Below are 22,147 nucleotides of genomic sequence, written 5' to 3' on the forward strand. Positions count from 1 at the left end.
TATTTCTGCATACTGAAGCTCAGTTTATGTATATAACGAGCCAGATTTCGGCGCGGTAGCTAACGGGTTAGAACCTAAAATCTTGACCCAAACCTAACCGGGTCGGCTTGGCCCATAGGGCCGCCCGACCCATTGCCCACCCTTAGCAGGGAATTAGTGCTTGTCTTTCCACTACTAAGAGAGCATCGTGCACTTGCTATTATGAACGCAGTGCAGAAATGAACTTGGAGACATATCACATATGTGGAGGACCCAAAATGATTTTCTTTTTTGTTCATATCGCCGACCCCAATTGTTTGGGATGAAGGCGTTGTTGTAACAAAACATTGAAAGAAAAATCCTGTTTGTGTAAGCAAGGGTTGCATAATAGGGTATATGTACCCTGTCTACGGTGGTCGGCAGAGGGAGGAAGTAAGAGAGAGAAGAAAGAGGTCCGGCAGCCAGAGTCCGGCATGTCAGGGGCGGCGGGACCCGTCGACGGAACTCCTTTCCGGCAGTCCGATCACAAGCTACGGAAAATTTTTCTTCTTGCAGGAAATCCCCTTTTCTCTGCCTTATCGCAGGGCGCAGTCCTCGACGACGGAGGTTGAGTGCCACCGCTCGGCAGCGGCTCCGACGGATGTTCATCGTCGGAAACTCAAGGAGGAAGACATAAGGGTTTCTCGGCTTTAAGAACCGTCCTCTTCAAAGCATTTTAATAATCATTTTTAAGTTGATTTTTTAGAAACAACTCATAGTACTGTGAAGTATTGTATTTTAGACCTTTCCGTTTTTCTTTTTGGTGGTTCGATTTCTGTGAAATTTCAGAAACGAACCCGTACTCTGAAAAAAGAAATCAGAAAACAGGGTTTCTAACTATCAGTTTTTCAGAGTCAGTGTTCTGACTTTTTTTTTTGTACAGAACAGTGGTAAAAAAATTTCTAGTAATTACAAAAAGGTGGTTAAACTTTTCTATTACCTCACAAAGGTTCAGAGTTACTGTTAGAGCGTACTAATTTATTATTTTCTCAGAAACCATCTTCTGACTTTTTTATATTGCAAAAAAGTGATTATACTTTTCTAATAACCTCAAAAAGTTACAGAAAAGGGTCTTTAACTTTTCTGAAATTACATAAAAGTGGTTTAGATTTACTGAAAAACTCATAAAGCTTTTATTTTTGTCAAAATTGCATGAAATTTGCTCTCCTGTGTAGTTTGGTATATTTAAAATTTATTGTAACTAGATTAGAGACACAAAAACTCTAAATTAATTATTCTTGTGAAAAATATTATTGAGAATCAAAATATTTTATTAATCCTAGTATTTCTCTATTTTAAAGCAAATGGCAAACACACATCTGTTGAGAAAAGGGAATCCTGTATCAAACCCATATAATTTCAAGAATGTCCTAATTAAACTGGATTTAGATAATATTATCCAACTACTTATTAGCATCCGAGCACCACCACCAGGGGTTTTAGTTTGTGTGTGCTTTTTATAAATGAGTTTTTCATTTTATCTGGCCTTTTATTCTTTTTGGGGGTTTTAGTTCCAGCTTAGAAGCAGGAAAAGGAAAACAAAATTCTTACTTTTGTCATTTTAAATGTCTGTTCAAGTTGTCAGTACATTGTAATCAAACAACGAACATTTGAAACACAGCTTTTGCATACGGTCGAAACAAACGTTGGACTTACTACAGTTGAATGTGTGTTCTGTCCATTTTGCTCGTTCATTCCATCCAATCCTGGACAAGCCATCAAACATGCTCTGAAGGTCATGCTCAAGGCCTGGTCAGTATATCAAGAAGCTTAGATATCTGACCGACCAATTACCTCGAGAGTTCTATGTTCAAACTTAAATTTGAACCATATGATCTAACTAATGTTCAAATCCAAATAGCTATGAAAGAAAGAGTAGCTTATCAGATTCATTAAAAGATTCTTATGTTAGAATCCAATTCTGCCAAAATCTGATTATATTGGATTTAGTAATGCCTGAATCTGAACTGTTTGGGTCCACTGATGATCCAAACCGCAGGACTGGTGCTAGGTTAATTATGTGGTTCGGGAGCAACTTGGGACTTCGTATGAGAGATGGATCGAAGTACAATAAATAGGCACCGAAATCATTCCCTTTCATTAATAGGCAAGAAACGAGTGGCATGACCTACCTTGCCTAACGCCTCAAGTTTATTTGTTGACAGAGCATCATAACTCTTACGTAGTGAATGCGTTCCTCTTTCCAAATTCCATACAGATATTGATGAGCATCGTTGGCTATCTTAACAGTATATTTATCATGCAAAACTCTTTAGACACACCAAGAACGGTAGCAGCAGGATAGTAGGCACTCTATTTAAAGTGCTACAAATTAATGGCATACAATATTTTTTATTTTAAATGCATTGTGAACTATTAATTTTTTACGTTTTCAAAAACGTTTAAATGTAACATTTTTATGTAAGCGTATTTCTTACTAAATATATTATGAAGAATAAATATATAATATCTGATTGATGAAACAATTAAACACTGGATAAGTATAGCCATTCGATCATCATTTAGATTTTGGACCTTTCTTTGGTTGGATGCTACCCTTCCTTACATATATAATCATCTATATGCTCATATGTGTATTTTGGAGAGGTAAAAAAAATTAATGGCCGATATTGTACTAAAAATTAATGATAAAATATTCACATTTTTTCAACAACTCTATAATGCCTCAATTTTTCAAAACAAAACTTTATCTAAATTTTATGATTTTTTTTTTAACGAAATTGAAAGACTTTAGCAGCAACAATAGATGATAGTTAGTCGTTGGTTTTAGAAGATGTCGGGCAAGTCATAGGTATGTGGCTAATCCCTTATTGTTTACCAAAATATTTTATTTAAGCAAACCAAAATGAATTATTTATTACAAACAATATTGCTTGATAAAGTAGTACCGCTAGATAAATTGTGTTTGTAAACGAAATGTCGAACAAAGCTTGGAGAAACCCTAAATTTTGATGCCACCCTGCTCCACATATCTCACCGCACATCCAATACCTGTATGCCTCATAAAACAGAGTCAGAACCATTTATGGTCAAGTAGAAAAATATTCAAACTCTTACAAATATAATAAGTAGAAGACATAAAAGACTTCAGGGCATCAGTTGAAAACATCGCAGCTCAAGTCTCCACGACTTAGCTTATAGGTGTCCCATGGACTGAAGCAGGAGCTCCTTGAGCCTAGCTTAGCTATGTGAATACAATTTGAGTTCTTCATCTGATCGGTCCAACAGTGTACTGAGATCAATACCTTACATAAGGTGATGCATAAGTAGCACTAACGTACATTCATTAATTCATTTGTCAGTGTACCTATAACTAATGTATTGTTTTAATAATTATGAGTTCTCCCTGATATGCAGGAGAACTAAACTTCGACATCAAACAAAGCCATACGGGTGTTTATTATACTATATATTTTTGTGTGCCTAGAAGCCTGAGTGACTCGCCGTAGTGGGGCAACAATTTATATGTTGGGATAAACTCCGCTAGGCTCAATTTGTATGGATTCAACTTATGTAGTAGCACGGTTGAATCCCTAGATCGTGGGGATAACCCGACCTTCTAACCTCCAGGTGACTTGGAGACCGCCCGAACTCTTTGATTCATCAGATATAGTATGTCACTCGAGGTGCTACCATAATCATCTACCTCAATGAGTGTAAAGTCCTAAAGGGGTTCGATGACATAATCTTTCTCATTAGAACATTGAGTGCAATATAGGCAATCTAGTGCATTCTACACAAAGAGAATATGAATACAACCCTAGTCAATTTTTTGAAGGATAGGCCAATTCCCGTGTGGACAGGAACTACCATCATGTTTTGTTTACATGCATGCAAACACCACTATTGGTGTTTGCAACCTTCACAAGCACTTCACCTCTTGGATGTGGATAACCAACTCTGGCACAACGCTTATGAGTATTCAGTACTTGATAGAGTCATGCATAATCAAAGATCACTTTTGATCGACTGCTCGAGCGTATTTAGTCTCAACAAGCACTGACCTAACAAGGCACAATAGTTACTCTGACACAGTGACCCTTATGAGTACGATGCCCTTGAAGGCAAAAATTGAACGAGCCATTCTGGTAGGGTTTCAATCATCGTGCCATCCATACTAACTTAGGTGAATATTTTGCCAGAAAATTTTGGCAACATCTCCCCTATTTAATGGGAAAAACACTATATTCTTTTTAGCTCAGAGAGCTTCTTATCAAAAAATTTGACAGCAACTCTCCCGTTTAACGAAAAAAATGCTACATCCATTTTTTGATAGAAATGCACCATTGTGCGCACTTTGCATCTTCCATGATTTATCAAAAACCTAGGCCTTATAGTGGTAACTTAGATATTTACGTAAATGGAATTTTGTGTAAATCTAAAACCTTTCTAATAGGGGCTTCTTCACCAAACAATGTTTTGAACAAGGAAAGACATTTTGAACCACTTTGGTGATAGGGATCAAACACCATTTATATGTCTATTATAGAGCAATTATACTTATTAAAAGCAGTAGTTTATATATATAACAGTGTGATGATAAACTGAAGTGCGTAAAGTAGGGCTTGGTGAATAAAACCATGCATCAGGCTAAGTAAACTGTGTAAGCAGGGCCCAATGAATGAAACCATGCATCAGGCTAAGTAAAGTGCGCAAAGCAAGAGCCTATGTATATAATAGCGTAACGACAAAGTAAAGTGCATAAAGTAGGGTCTGATGAATATAACCATGCATTAGACTAAGTAAAATATGTAAAACAACACACACACACATATCTATATATATATATACTAAATATGAAAGTATTGCAAAGATATGTGCATGGACACCGAAGCAAGCTTGTGGTGGCCTAGAGGGCATAAACCAAAGGCTAAGACCCTATGCCACATAATTCACCATAAATATCGAGAGATAGTCGCAAGGGCATGCATGTGAACACCGAAGCAAGCTTATGGTGCTCTAGAGAGCGTGAACCAAGGTCTAGGACCAAATATTATTTTAGAAAGGTTTACAATAATCCAACAAAATAACTTGAAAGAGAGAGAACAATGTGTAAACCTACCAAAGATCCAGTAGAGGTGGCTCAATGCAGTGTAGAGGAGCTCCTAGGTCATGTCTGACACATCCTTACGTTCAGTACGGTAACAACCAAGAGCGTCTCATACAGAATTTGTCAGCACAACAAAATGAAGAGGTATATGCCAAAATGGATTGGACCTAGTTTAGGTCCAACTAGGTTCAAACCTACCTCAAGTGGGCTAGTATAGGTCAGATGGGTTAGACTTAGTCAAGAAAAATATAGAAGAGGTCAAGCTGTTAAGGTCGATGGGTCTTGACTCAATTAGGGTTTAGTCTAGGTCAGGTGGGTCCAAGCTCACCTCAAATGGGCTCGGTCTAGCTCAAGTGATCTTGACTCAGAATAAGACAAAAAACAAAAGAAGAGAAAAAAAAGCTAACCTGGTAGGTCAAGTAGGCTTAACCCAAGTGGGCTCAGGCAAGTCCAAGCTCACCTCAAGTGGGTTTGGTCCAAGCTAGAACCAAGAGAGAGAAAGGGCAGAGAGGACAAAGAAATTGCCCCCTACTATTCCACTTTTCTCTCTCCCTTCCACCATTTTTATTTTTCTTATTTTCTTAATTTCCTTCTCCCTCTTCCTTTTCTTTCCTCCACTTTGTTTGATTCTTCTTGGGTGTGTGCTGTCATTTATTTTGCAAGTGCTGCATAATTTTTGGAGAGCTTCCAACTCGGAGTTGGTGTGTCGACTACCAACCTTGAGGATCCAGTCGTGTCCTCTCTTCAACCAATCCTCCATCTTTGCTTCCAACACCAACCTTCCCCTTCGCAATTCGGCTCCCAAAAGAATGCAGCCCTTGAAGATAAGTTGCATACCTTCCGAGACGTGAAGGGCATGCTCCCCAATCCCAAAACCAATCGTGTTCTCCCCCAACTCATCGGACGAGCCGAGAGGTAAGTCTTCACACCCTTTTTCTTCTAGATAGAAGTGTGTCGTGTCGTGTCGTAAGTCCAATTGTGGGTCACTATTTAGGTTATTTTTGTCAGTCCAAATTCATTTTTATTACAACATAAAATGTTCTTTTGATCGAGTTCTTGCATGTGCAAGAATCGATCTTGGTCTTGCCTCTTATATTCAACCGATTGAATCACATGATTTTAATCTTAAAGACATAATCGGTTGAATAGTATATATAGTGAAAATAATTTTATTTTTAGCTTTTATTTTTCTGTTAACAAATTAAATTCTGAGTTTTGTGTTGTTTTAACAGATTGGTTATGATCTAGCCGTTAGCCGATTTGATAGATTAGATTAGATTAATTAGTTAGGGTTAGTAATTCATTTAAATTGGTGCTAATTCCATAGTTAGCATTAAAATTAATTTTAATCTTATTAATTCTGGTTTAACAGTACGTTAACGCTAGATAATTAGATTAGTATTTGATTTTTACATAATTAAATTAACTATAGTTAACATGTTAGATCTAGATGATATTTTCTCAATTAGTCGAGTAGTATAGTTTGTTTTAATTTTTATTGTGTCATTACTTTTGATTTAATTTACTTAGATTAGGGTAGGTTAATTAGAGTTAAGTTAACATATTTTTGTATTTAGTAATTAAACCAATAATTAGCATATAGGATGTGTGCATCGTTTTTAGCATTAAAAGATTAGTAATTAGGGTTAGATCATAGAAACCGTGTAGTGTATTTTAGGTAATTCATTTGATTGCATTCTTTAGCCTTAGGTAAATTCTATATTTTGAATTCTTAGGTTAATTACCAGATTTTGATTCCTTGTTTTAATTTGGGTAAGTATTAATTTTTTGTAGGCTTAAATTTGTAATTAGGTTTATTCAAAAATCATGTAGTGTGTCAATTTAGGTAAATTAAGTTGTTTCCTTCTTTAATCTTTAATTGCCTTCTTATTTTTGAATTCCTAGGTCAATTTCAAAATTTTAGTTCCTTGATTTAATTGGAGTAAGTTTTCTATGTGTAAAGTAATTTAGGAAGTCTTTAATTAGTATAGACATTTTTCAAATTTTTGCCCTTCAATGCTTTCCTTTCTTGTTTCTTGAATGCATTTTTTTTAGTAATTTAGTTTTAGTAATTAGTGGGGTCCACTAGGCGTGTAATATGCAAAGTCAATTTTATAACCACCCCTTGTGCCCTGATTAGTCTTAAGTTAGCTTTATATTAGATTTTAAAGTTAAGTAAGTTAGATATTATCTTTAAATTAAATTTTAAATTTAAGATAAAGTTAGATAGTTTATGTTAATTACATTAGGTTAGTTTACTCTTATTGTTTTAAGTTACATTAATTTCTTGCTTAGTATATATGTTAGTTAGTTTATGCTTAAGTAACTAATTAGTCGAGTTAGTGCATAGTATTTCGTGTATTTGCTTAAGTTAAGTTAGTGCATGACTTGTAGTTAGTCAATGTATTCCATTTATAATTCTTCCATGCTTAGTTCAATAGTAGTTAACTCTTGTTAGTTTAATTTGTTTTAGTTTAGTTCTCTAGTTAGTCTATTCATATTTAATAAGTGATTAATTAGCATTGTTTTTTTCTCGTGTGGTTTGCATAGTTAGTAAAATGTTATTTGTTGTTAACGACAAAATTATTTCAGTTCATTTCTTGGTTTTAGGTTAGATGTGCAATTCATTCATTCTCTGTTTTTAGTAATTAAGTTTGGATTAACTAGTAATTAATTTTTCATATTTTTAGTTAGTTAATTAGTCAAGCAAAGCCAAATTATTAAATTCTGTAGAATTTGAATTTCTAGTCAACTTAAGGTCATTATTTCATGTATGTTTTCAACGAGTTTTGACATAAAATTTGTACATTGATTTCATCAGCATGTCTACTGTATCTCTGCTAAATTTCATAATTTTTTATGCTGACTTGGTCAAGTAATTAATTTGATTTCGAAAACTAGTTTTGCAAAAATTACTGTTTTGCTTCATTGCTATCAAAGTGACAATTATGTAAATTGAAAAATCATTTTCTATGAATTTTGGAAGAATTTTTAAACTCTGTAAATTGGGTCTGATCTCTGAGTGTTTCCAGAATGTCTCTATAAAAATTCATGGACATCTAACCCCGTTTACATTTTCAAAATTCTGATCTTCCAGAATATGTATTTAAGTGTCTTCCTCGAGTAGCATTTAGGGTAGTTTAGTAAATTTCTTTAGAATTAGATTTTAATTTGGATTCTGTTGTTGTTGTTTTTTTTTCTGATTACTTGTAGTTAGAGTAAGTTTCGTTATTTTGTCAGAAGTTAGTAAATTAGTTTAGATTAATTTAGTTAATTATTCAAGTATTTGTTTAATTGTAAGATTTACTTGTTTTGTAGTTTAGCAAGTAGTTGGTGACTAGTGTAGTTGTATCAGTGTTAGCATTAGTTTATTTGCTCTCTTAGTTAGATAATTAGTTGATACTTATTTAATTAAGTTGCTATTGTTTCCTTATTTTTGTTTAGTGTTTAGTAGATTAGGTACTAACATTATTAATTAAGTTACATAACTTAGGTTATTTTGCAAGTTTGAATGCATAAGGAGGAGGGTGGGTAGTGAAGATCGATCCTTTGACTTCTTCAACTGACATCAGAGTCCCAAAGTTTAGATTAGGATTTTATTATTTGTTATTTGTGAACTGGTAGTCATTGTAATTCTTTTATTTTTGAGATATTAATAAAGTGAATAATTTAAGTGAATTGTCTATTGCCTTATTCCGTTCCCTGAGTTTGACTTGGTCTTATCACTAGTGTAAGTTGGTTTATTTTATCATTTGGTGCACAGTTTACACGAGAATTTTATTGAAAAATATTATTTTAAAAATTATTTTTCTAAAAGCTACACCACAATTGTTCTTAGATATGACTTAATCAATTTTAATTTTAGAAAAACTTTTTTGGCAAACGACACTAACTGGTATGGTCACGAGTATTCTATAAGCAATATATGCATTTGGAAAAGAATTTGATCTTTTTATGAAAGTTAATGTGTCGATTGGATTCTTTATCATTTTTTCTAAAATTTCTTTTAAGACTTTTAACTCTAAAAATAACAAACTTGTCAAGAACACCCTTTTGAGAAGTAACTAAAATTTTGAAGTTTTTCAAATTTTTTATGTTCAGATTCAAATTTTCTAGAAGACATAATAATTTTAACAAGATAAAAAATAAAAAGATAAATAAAAAATAATAAAACTTGATAATTTTTTTAGAATGAATCTAATAATTGTTAAGCACACAACACATGTGAGAGACTTAGTAAACCTGGACATGGAGCACATAAGATTAAAATTTTTATTTTTAACATGAGTATCAAATTAAAAAAAAAACACCTTATGTTACATATACATGAACTGATGAACAAAAAGTTTGCATATTATTAAATATTAATCATCTAAAATTAAAAATAGAAGATAATATATTATAGAAAGATTATTGTTCTAGTACTTAGAATGAGATTGTTATAATTCAATTGAAGGTGATGCAAGTGATCATATTGAAACTTGAAAGATGTAAAAAAAAATACATATTAATTAGTAATTACTATGATACTATAATATCGATAGACATAAAATAAAAAAAATAAAAAAATTACCTATAAGATTCAAGTTGGAGATGTTGATCGTTAAGAGAGATAGATAGACAGAGAGAGAGATGCTTGAATCAAATTTTGGATATATTGAGAATGTTGATCATTTAGAAAGAGAAAAAGAAAAAGATGCTTTAATTTATGCCATTTAGGTTACCGATTTTGGTGAGGTTAGAATATTGAATAAGTTTAATTAATTGTAAAAAGTTAATAAATTAGGTAAAAAATATTATTATTACTTTAACGGTTTAAAATTTTGAGGATTGAGAAAATTTATTATTAGGTTTAAATAATTAACTTATTAAAATAGCCTAAATTATAGCTTTTGAATAATTAATAAATTACAATTTAATAATGACCTAAATATTCCTATTAACCTTATTTGGACTTCAAAATTCGGAGGCCCTCGGCATGTGCCATGTGTCCATCCTATGTGGACTCCAAAATTTAGATGCCCCTCCAAAATAGGAGGCCCTAGGCAGTGGCCTCAAATCTCAAAAAGGTCAGTCGGCCCTATGTGCTCGATCGGGAGGAGGAATTGGTAGTAGGCACAAAACCATGCAAAATGTCTACTTGACTGATCTGGTAACTTTGTACTCCTATGTCAATTTATCAATCTGATTGGTTAATGAGCTCTTGTTATTTTATTTTATTTTTTGACAGAGAAAGCTGGGGTTAGGCGGACCCCCTACCAGTTATACAACCGTACCATTTGGGGTTCGAACTTGCAATGTCCTAACACAAGGTTACGTGCACTAACTGCTCCTGCCAAACAAGAAGAGCCCCCCATTGGGGTAATGAGCTATTGTTACTTGCCCATGAGATATCCATTCGTCTGGTAGGGGCGACTTGTGACAAATTGATGGAGTGTCCCTTGCAGCAGAAAGGTCGAACCTGAGTGTATTCCCTAATGGACATGGAAGACTTCAAGGGTTTTAGCAACTGGAGGCCTACCAATGTGCAGACGTTGATGAGGGGTTTTTCTTTAGTCTAGCAAAAAAAAAAAAACTTTTATTGTTCCAACTAATCACATCGAGCTCCAAGTTGGTCCAAAAAATATTTAAACTTTCTCTAAGTTGAGAAATATTTTTTTTGGAATAATTTACAAAAGGACTCCTAACTTATCAGTTATTTAGAAAAGATGCCTAAAATTTTATTACTTACCTGCTTTGATTATTTCTGTAATATTTGTTTAGTCGAAGAAAGTGATTAAAGCATCTTCATTAATGATTTGTTTAAGAAAAGATAGTAAGATGACACGGTATGAGTTGTTCTACAAAAAGGGAAAACATGTCATTTTATAATTCAGCTGGGTATTTGAATGCATTGGGATATCAGGTAGGCAGTTGAATGTAAAATATTGGATTGCTTTTTCATCAATTGATGATAAGTTAAGCAGCTTTTTACAAATTACTCTATTTTCTGGGACTTCAGCTGGGGATGGCAGCTAAATGCTATAGAAGATGGCACTGTTTGAGAGACTTGCGTGCAAATTTACTCACTGGAAAATGAATTATTACAAAGTTTTGACTGATGATAAAAATGGGTTCATGGTTTACACTTGAACCCCATGAAAGGAAACATCCCCAAGATCTGACCAATCAAGATGAGGCAATGATACGACGGGCCCCTGTGAGTAGCACTCATCGAATCCATTGGTGGACACGTCACACGTGTTGATGTGCGTATTCCACGTAGCACTTGGTGTTGGTGGTGTGATAGCAGACAGCTGGGCCCTCAGTGAGACATTGTCTGCCCTTGCCATTGCCAGTTCAGTCTGCAACTGGGTGACTTGATGCTGAAGTGCAACAATTGCTGACACGCAACCATACACAGGGTCCTTGAGCCTTGCGTGTGCCTCATACACCATGCTGCTCACTGCATCACACCTTTGGTTCACATGAATATCCTGAAAAATTAAATAGAGATATAAATGATGCTCAAAGACCAACAAACAACCTTTAATGAATATTCATGATGATGGTATTCTTGTTTTTTTTTACCACCTTCCCCATCAAAAGAAAATAAAAAAGAAAAAGAGATTTGAAATAGTTGGTGCCTGGTCATGTCCAACAAGATTTCTACATGAATGTCTTTTAACCTATTTTAAGTTATTTTTTGTTGCTTACAGTGATCCGTACGTGTGTTCATGTGACTATGGGTGATTTGTTATTCAATGACGCAAGTGTATGTGATCTATAAAATGAAATATGACGCAAGTTCATGTGTTATAATGCCTCTGATGGTACTAGGAAGCGTGCAAAATAGGTTTTAAATAGTATTAGTCCTTTATACTATCGGCTATTTTAAGAGTTACACTCTAATATCCAATTTTCATTAAAAAAGATAGAAAAAGAACACTCTGATATCTAATTAAACAGCATAATATATATATATATATATATATATATATATATATATATATATATAAACAGCATAGTGAAGAGAAGTTAAATTTTTTTTGCAAAACTGCCAAGTTAATTGGCCAAAGAAAGGTATAATAAAAATGGTATTGGTAATGCTTGTCAAGTACTTGGAGGAAGGGAATGAAATGCAACCCATGAATGACATTTTCTCTTTCGAAATACCTCATTGTCTATTCAAGATGCTGCTACAACACACCCGAGTGGCAGCTGGTTTGGGGATGAAAAGGTGTTGACCCCTTCTTCTCAGGTTCGACTTCCACTGGGTGTGTGGGTGCCTTTAATTAACTGGTAGGCTCGATGAGGGCTTGGGGTATCGGTGACTCCACTAGGGGTTTACCTCACAGGCCCATTAAGTGATGACCCGTTCTCAGCGAGGGTTCCTTTGTCATAAAAAACGACGATGCTGCTACAACTAAAGTACTCCAAATCTGTTGCATTTTGAAAAATGCAACAGAAGGAAGATTTTTAGGACGATATGCGGTTCATGACCTGAAACATTTACTAGAAATCTGGACGAGAGATGCAAAGGAGACGGACACAAAAGCCATGATGTAACAACATAAGTTCCATTATTTTCTTACTCGAAGCACCTTCATCAGTAGAAAGCATGCAAAATTGGTTCATAATAGCATCGATTAGTCCTTTACACTCTTGAATATTTTAAGAGAGACACAATTTAATATCCAATTTCCATTAAAACAAAAAAAGTGATTCAAAAGGTATTCATCATATCTGTCAAATACTTTTCCTTCACAAAAAAAAACTGTCAAATACTTGGGGGGAATGAAAATGTAAAATTTAGGGCCCATGAATAACAGTCTCTTTTGAAACACCGCCTTGTCCATTCAAGATGCTGCTACAACTAAATAACTCAAAATCAAAACAAGTTTCTAATAACAATATGTAGTTCATGATCCCTGAAACATTTACTAGAGATCTGGATGAGAGATGAAAAGCAGATCAGAAAGGCAAAAGCCAAAATGCAATAACACAAGTTCCATTATTCTTACTCGAAGCATCTTGGTCACATTGCTTGCGCCGAAAACTCGATGGACTCCAGCAAATTTCTCCGGTTCAGAGGCCGGGAAATACGGTACAAAGATGCAATCCGAGGTGCATCTCCGTCGTAATCTTTTGCACCCAGCACATGGAACGTTCAAACTAAGAGGAGTCCTAGTCTTCATCCCTCTAGAGTCTAGAGTTGCACTACCAAGAAGAAAATCTCTCATATATAGCAACAATTTGATCTCTAGAGATACACAAACCTATGTCTTGAAAGTGACATGAAGGCCATATGGATTATGGAAGAGAAAAGGAAGCTACCAGTGATCATCAAAATTTCATATCCATGGTTGAGAAATATATATAGGCATGTGTTCGCGCGGGGAACTAGAAAACTGTCAACCTTTACAACAAGGTTTTAAATTCAACATCTGTACTGCAGAGTAGTTATAGCACAAAGATGATGTTCAACAACTCACTTCAATAATTTATGGTTTCTGGTACAATCTATAAATCTTGTGCAGATTGAAAAAATATCTACAAGAGCGCTTGGTCTTAAACATGTCTGACAAATTTGGTTGGTGAAGAAAATAAATAATATGTAAATTTGGTGATGACAAGAATAAACAACTGCTCTTGGAAATCAAGCTGTAGGGCAATTTGCATGTGCATTTTATTTTAATATTACATTTAGCTCAAGAATTGTTTATGAAACCTTAGTAAATAAAGTCTTGAGTTTGGTGAATGACGAGATTAAATAAGGAAAAAAAAAGAAACACATGAAAATTTCTTTGGGTTTTATTTGCCTGAATTTAACATAAACAAAGAGGAGCCCGAGAATGGTGTTGTGCAGGTCAGTATAAAGGAAAAAGTTTGCATGGGTTTTTGGTAAGTGCTTTGTAAACGATCTTAGATCTCTAGAATTTTCTAAGAACCAATAGTAGCCCAAATGGGAAAATTTTGGGCATGGTTGGCACCCTTAGGACTTGGTTTCAGATCAGCCATGCTTGATTATGATGACTTTGGTGTCCTTTTGGTGATTTTGGAGTCACGATATATATATATATATATATATATATATATATATAGTCACTAGAATATGAGAGCTGACATATGAGAACTAGAATATGTCACTACAAAGATGAGGGTCAATAGCGGCGACTCTTTTCCAGCAAGAAAAAAACTCACCACCATTGATCAAGCAATAACGATACAATTTTTGTCACCGCTAATTAATAGCTAATAACAAAGACATAAATATCTCGCCGTTTTTACTCTACTTCGGTTGTGAATCTCGTTGCTATTAGCTTCAACAATAACGGTAAGCTAGATATCCCCTGTACACATCTCATCGTTAAATACATATATATAACGATGGGATTCTCTAGCGGTTAAATATTACTGTTAAAACACTTTAACAGTTAGAAAATCTTGTTGTTATAGATCAATAACGGTGAGATCTGACTCTCATCATTATAGGGTTTTAACTATATAATGATGAGATTCTCTAGCCGTGAGATATTGTCTTTAAAACACTTTAACGATTACGACTATATTTAATGGTTAGATGATCTCTATATTATAGATCAATAACGATGAGATCTGTTTTTCGCTGTTATAGGTTTTAACAGCGACAATTATATCACCGTTATAAAGTGATTTATATTAAAAAGGTCTGATGGGTCATTTTTATGTTTATCTCTCTCTCTTTGTGACCACTCTTTCTGTGTGATCTCTCCCTCTCCCTCTCGCTGCAGTCATCATACCCTACCACCCCATTTGCCAGACCTTACCGCTATCATCGTGCACCGAGCAACCCCTCTTTTCAGGTGTGCCTCTCTAAGTCTCTCTCTCACAATGGACTTGACCCAGCAAAAACCCCCATGAATGCATGATTATCTTCATTTTTCTCTATGTGCGATCACTCTCTCTATGGATTTTTCTTTAATTTCTGGATATTAAGGGTGATAGTGTCCAGATTTGAGAATAACTCCTATTCTGATCGTATTTGTGAGTTCTAACGCTTGTATAAGGTTGTATCCTGGTCGTTTTTTAGTAAGGAATTGACTGAATATGGATGTGTTTTTTCTGGGATGCGTGTGTGTGTGTAGGATTTTATGGATTTTGCAAGATTTGATTATGTTTTATGCAATGATCTCTAGTTGTTGGGGAAAAGGATAATAAACATACCAAGGAACTGTGTGAATATGCTAGTGAAGAAGCTCAAATTATGTGAGATATGATATGCCATAGCAGGAGGGGGAGGTTTCACAACAGTGTCAATGCTGAACTCGTCTGAGAAACTGCAAATACAAGGAGATGAATCCATTAAACTTAAAAATTAATAATCAAGATGATTCATAGATTTGATTCACATTCTATATTAATGGAGAAAAAAACGTGAAAAAGAAATTCCATTCAAGACAAGCCAAACAATGGCTGCAAGCATTGCCTATACAAAAGATTGATTCAAAACATGAAAAATGAAACACAGGTATGTAACCTGAATTTTGTGGAAATAGGAAGGTCATTTAGAACTCCAACAGTTGACTCAAAACATACTATAGTTAATATAGCAAAAATGTGAAAAAGCAATTCCATTCAAGACAAGCAGCCTCTAAATGATCGATTCAGAACATGAAAATGAAACAGATGCATATTTAACCTAAACTTTTAGAAATTCGAAAGTCATTCAGAACTCCAAGAGGTATCATTCCACACAACGATAAAAAATAGATTTTGCTCCTCACATTAGGAAGTCCATATAATCAACAAATAAAGGATTGGCAAAAATTATTTGAAAAAAAATAAATAAGAACATAAACAGTAAACAAACCCTGAAACCAATGTTTATCGAAATTCGGGTATAACTTCTTAAGATTAGGAATTGTTATATAATAATTCAATATATAAACTTCAACTTGTTCTGTAGAACATCAAGACACTGTCTGCACACAATCAAATTATTCAAGGTTAGAAAATTGGCCAGAATAAATTCGCATACAGAAATTTGACCCGAAATAAGTATTGGAAGAGAGGTTCTACATGTACTAGACAGTGATTACCCTTAAAATTAAGACGTATTTAGGTGGCACCTAAGTTCATGATAAATCATCGGTGCACTTCATGAAGTGCTATTCCTGAACATGACGGTGGCCAGATAATCAAAATCCAGAAAAATGAGTAACATATAAGCAGCAAATTCTTTTTTAAGATCAACCATCGTTTTTTGTACTAAATTTCCCAAGTGCCACATTAGGAAAATTGCAAGAACACACTACAAAGAAACAATAAATAAATAAATGTTCAGTAACTCAACTTATACGCACCAAAAATAAAAGGAAACGTATCTAAGCTCATTACAGCATATACAATGGTCACTTTCTCACAACTTACCCTTTTATGTTAGGCTGTTATATAAAATGAGATCTACTTTCGCATTCAAATGAGAAAGTGAATCTCATGTGTTTGTTGCTATGATTGTCCTTCATTTCAATGATTTTTCATTAACTTTCAATAATAAAAGTCATATTTATGTGAATGTTAGAAACTTAGAATTTTAGGGGCATTTAATTTTAAAAATTTGTGTTTTTATTTGTAAATGTCATTGATCAAAGATTCTCTTGTTGAATATAGTAGAGTCGTCGTCTGTGAATATGAATCAATTGTAGATACACATTCACGACAGAAGTTTTGAATCTTATACATCTGAAATTGATTGATTCATTGAAGCATCATGTATCATGTGCTCATGTCAATTCTGCTGGTAGAATGTGATGCCCATGTTGGGACTGCAAGAGCAAAAAATATAAAGTTCTACCATTAATTAAACTATACTTGATTGGGCGTAGTTCTACCATGAAATATATTCAGTCCTATGTGAGTGTGGTCCAAACCCACGTAGATACAGTACATATACATCATGATGAGAGTGAAGATACGATAGATGTTTATGATCGGGTCAAAGAAATGCTAAATGATGTTATTATGAAGACAACATTTGATTCAACTCTAGACCATGATGGTGAACGTAGGCCTCTTCCAGACTTAATGGATGATGCCCATTGCGATCTATATCCAGGATGTACAAAGTTAATAAAACTAGCTATCATTTTCAAGTTGTTACATATCAAATCAATGAATAATTGGAGCAACAAATCATTCGACATGCTGATTGATTTGTTAAATGATGCATTACCCGAATGAAAAAGATTGTCAAACCCTTACTATGAGACAAATAAATTTATAATTGCACCAGTTTTGATTACGTGAAGATATATGCATGTGTGAATGATTGGATGCTTTTCTGGGAGGAGCATAAGAAGAACAAAACGTACCTAAAGTGCAATGCTTCAAGATGAAAACCACACAAAGGCAAAAGAATAAAAGTTTTTCAAAAAGTATTATGGTATTTTTTTAAAAATTTGAGGTTGCAACACTTGTTCATAATAATGAAAACAACATCAAATATGAGGTGGCACAAGACCCGATATGCAAGCGATGAGAACATACTAATTTATCCATCAGATTCTGCAACGTGGAAAGTGTTTGATAGAGAACACATATCGTTCATAGCGGAACCTCATAATGTTCGTCTCGGCTTGGCAAGTGACAATTTCAATTCATTCAAAAATATAAGCTTGTCATACAACATATGACCTATAGAATTATTGTCGTATAATCTGTCTCTATGGATGTGTATGAAAGATTATTTCATATAACTTTTTCTATTCATCCTTGGACTAAAGGCACTTAAAAATGTAATAGATATTTACTTGCAATCATTAATTAAATATTTGCAAGAGTTATGGAATGAAGGCATTAGCATGTACGATGCATCAACTAAAGATATATTTCATATGCGAGCAGCAGTGATGTAGACTATCAATGATTTTTCAACATTTGTTAACTTATTAGAGTGGTATATAAAGGGAAAGCTTGCATGTTCAGTTTGCAACATCAATACAAGGTCAAGATAGCTTGAAATTCAGCAAGAAAACATGTTACAAACACACCATCAATTCTTACTTGAAGATCACCCATGACATCGTCAAAAGAAGGAGTTTGACGATAATATGGAGCTTAGAGGGCCACCAAATGAATTATTTAGAAGCGAACTAGAAGCACAATTAAGTAGCGTTACTGTTGATTTTAGAAAAGTATGAATTAGTGAAAAAATAAAAGAATGTGCTGACAATAAATGATAACTAAATTGAACAAAATAAACATATTTTTCTGACTACCATATTTGTCATTACTGAAGCTAAGACACAACTTAGATGTGATGCATGTTGAGAAGAACATATATGATAATATCTTATATACACTGCTCGATATGAAAGAAAACACAAAGGACAATGAAAATACACTAGATGCTTTAAGACTCAGAAAGATACATCATCACCTGCACTTAGACAGAAGCAATGTAACACTGAATAAACCATATGCATAATAGATATTTTTAGTACGCATAAGGAGTTTTTTGATTAGTTGAAGGATGTAAAGTTTTTCGATGGCTACACATCTAACATTGGGTGATGCATAAACATAAACGATGTTAAATTTTTTAGAATGAAAAGTCATGATAGTCACATATTCTTTTAGTGCCTACTTTTTACTGCAGTTCATGAATATCTAAAGAAGACAATCAATATGCTTTTAATTTGTCTGACCAATATGTTTAGACTGTTGTGTGCAAGGACGTTGAGAATAGATGCTTTAACGAAGATAAAGAAAAATATTCCAGTAATCTTATGCACTTTGGAGAAGATATTTCTACCCATATTTTTTATCATTGTAGTGCATCTAGTCATTTATCTACCACGTGAGCCTGAACTTGTTGGACCAATACAATATTGTTAGATGTATCTGATCGAGAGATTTCTTGGTAAATTAAAGCTATCTGTACGAAATCCAAATATCATCACCACAACTAGACTAACTTTTGTGCATTAGAAGCAAATCAAGCAATAAAAGACTTTAGTAACTATGAAGCCTGGTACATCTTTATACCTCCAGAGGTATCATACAAGGATAAGTTTCTTATTCCCTAAGTTTATTTTTTTATATAGTATAGTGCTAAATATTTGTGATCTAATAGATTCTTATTTTGCTTCCGGCAAACTAAAATAGATCGACAGGAACCCACTGCGAGTGCATTCTATAAATAAGTGGATTATCTTCATACCTCTAGAAGTACCATATGAGGGTAAGTTTCTTATTCTGTAAGTTTATTTTTTTATATAATATAGTGATAAATATGTTTGATCTAATTGATTCTTAATTTGTTGTTTGAAAGATTATTTATGTAAATATTAGAAGTGTATATGTTTGTTGCGGGCTTGGAGTGGATGTAAGGATTGTAAGGGATTTGTATTTGAAGTGTATTTGTTGTAGGCTTGGAGCGGATATAGTGAGTTTGTATTTTTGAAGTGTATGTATATTTTTTGAAGTTTTTCTTGAATGTATGTTTAAAGTGAATGTTTGAGGATGTAGTAGGTTTGTATTAAAAGTGTGTTTGTTGCAAGCTTGAATAGTATGTATGGGGGGATAGTATTTGAAGTGTGTTTGTTACAGGCTTGGAAAGGATGTAGTGGGTTTATATTTTTCAAGTTTATATATATTTTTTGAGGTGTATTTGAAGTTTTTGTTGGATGTATGTTTGAAGTGAATATTTAAGAATATATGTTTGAAGTGTATGTATACTTTTTGAAGTATGTTTGATTTTTTTGTTGAATGTATGTTTGAAGTGAATGTTTAAGGATTTATGTTTGAAGTTGAATATTTGAGGATGTATGTTTGAAGTGTATATGAAGTTTTTATTCAATGTATGTTTTAGTTGCAAGTTTTTAAATGTAAATTTTTTAATACTAATTTTGCATTTTAAATTTGTAGGTTTGTAGTCTATAACAATGCCATTTATATATCACTGTTATAGGCAAAATCCCTATCTCGCCATTATAGCCTACAACGACAAGTAATTCTCCCTATTATAGCCCATAATGACAAGTTAATGTTGGTCGTTATAGGCTATAACGGTGAGAAAAAATGTTACAACCTATAGGTAGCCTATAACAACGAGTTAGAGATCTGACCGTTATCAAGTATCTCACTATTAAAACAACCTTGTTGTTATAAACTACTTCACTGCTATTAGTTTCCTAGTTCTGGCAAGATTCTTCACTGATATTGGTTCATCCTTTAATGACAACCTATAAATGTCACTGTTATGGATCAACAAAGGTCATTTTTTGCCGGTGACATATCAGCGAGAACTATCACCATTATAGAGCAATAGCGGTGAGAAATAAAGCAATAGTGGCGAGAACAATCACCACTATTGACTCTCATCCTTATAGTGTGAGAACTAGAAATATGGACATTTTCAACACTTTTTTTTTAAAATCCAACGATGTGGATGTGCTTGGCATGTTGAATTTGCTAGGAATCAACCTTTGGATCATGTATTTTTTATGAAAAAATGTGATTTTTGAATGCTTAAATATTTATGAAGATTATGAGTCATTGATTTTAAAGCGTTAAAGAATCTCATTTATGCATCAAAATCAGACCATTCAAGAGCAGGTTCTTATAAAACCATGCATGCATATCACAATTGTGCAGTTAGATTCAAGAGAAATGAACAAAAATCCATGAAATCACGGTTCACACATTAGTTCTCATATTTTCGGTTCTTATATTCTAGTGATTATATATATATATATGAGAAGTGGAAATAAGAGAGCTACTCTGTGAATTGTGATTTTTATGAATTTTTTTCTCTTAAATCTAAGAGTAGGGATGTGATCTACATGCTTGGTTTTATAAGGACCAACTCTTGAATCATCCAATTACAATGCATAAATGATAATTTTTTAAGGCCTTAAAATCAACAGCTGACAATCTTTATAAATATTCAAGCATTCAAAAATCATATTTTTCATAAAAATACATGATCCAACAGTTGATTCCTAGTAAATTTATCATGCCGAACACATCTATATGGTTGGATTTGCAAAAACAAAGCATTGAAAATGCCCATATTTCTAGTTCTCATATTTTAGATCTCATATATATATATATATATATATATATATATATATGGAAAACCCATATCTTCAGATGGGTTTTCCTTCAAACACCTTTGAATGCACGGCACTACGTTGCACACTCTTTTTTTTCAAAAAAATGACTTTTAGCGGCGGTTTTGTACCATTGCTAAAAGTCATTTTCCTGCCCAAACCACCGCTAAAAGTCATTTTTCTACCCAGACATTTAGAGGTGGTTTTATACCATTGCTAAAAGTCATTTTTCTGCCCAAACCGCTGCTAAAAGTCATTTTTTTGCCCAAACCGCCGCTAAAAGTCATTTTTCTACCCAGACATTTAGCGGCAGTCAAGACCGCCACTAAATGTCTGGAGGGCACGCAAAAAACAAAAGATGGGCCATCGCTTCGTCCAACCCATCTTCAAGCACTTTATGTGTTTGAAGATAAGGGTTGCTCTCTCTCTCTCTCTCTCTCTCTCTCTCTCTCTCTCTCTCTCTATATATATATATATATATATATATATATATATATATATATATATATATATATATATATATATATATATATTCACTAGAATATGAGAACTAATGTGTGAACCATGATTTTGATGGATTTTTTGTTCTTTTCTCTTGAATCTAACTGTAGGGATGTGATCTACATGCTTGGTTTTATAAGAACCAGCTGTTGAATCATCCGATTTTGATGCATAAACTAATTTTTTTAAGGCTTTAAAATCAATGGTTCATAATCATCATAAATATTCAAGCATTCAAAAATCATATTTTTTCACCAAAAATACACGATCCAACAGTTGATTCCTAGCAAATTCACCATGCCAAGCACATCCACATAGTTGGATTTACAAAAAACACGTTGTAAATCCCCATATTTCTAGTTCTCATATTTTAATTCTCATATTCTAGTAATTCATATATATATGGAAAAAGATTTTCTACAATCGTTCTACATGTACAATCTTAGAGAGTCCATTTCTTTGGTAAGTCTGACCCTGTAGA

The 22,147-nt window shown here is 33.6% G+C and overlaps 1 pseudogene; it reads right to left on the reverse strand.

The window, feature by feature from the left end:
- Nucleotides 1–11,211: 11,211 nt before the first annotated feature.
- Nucleotides 11,212–13,266, reverse strand: LOC149818986 (LOB domain-containing protein 4 pseudogene; annotated as a pseudogene).
- Between the last annotated feature and the right edge of the window lie 8,881 nt (nucleotides 13,267–22,147).

This window comes from Nuphar pumila, chromosome 13, assembly GCF_984573655.1.
Source record: "Nuphar pumila chromosome 13, dmNupPumi1.hap1.1, whole genome shotgun sequence".
NCBI lineage: Eukaryota > Viridiplantae > Streptophyta > Magnoliopsida > Nymphaeales > Nymphaeaceae > Nuphar > Nuphar pumila.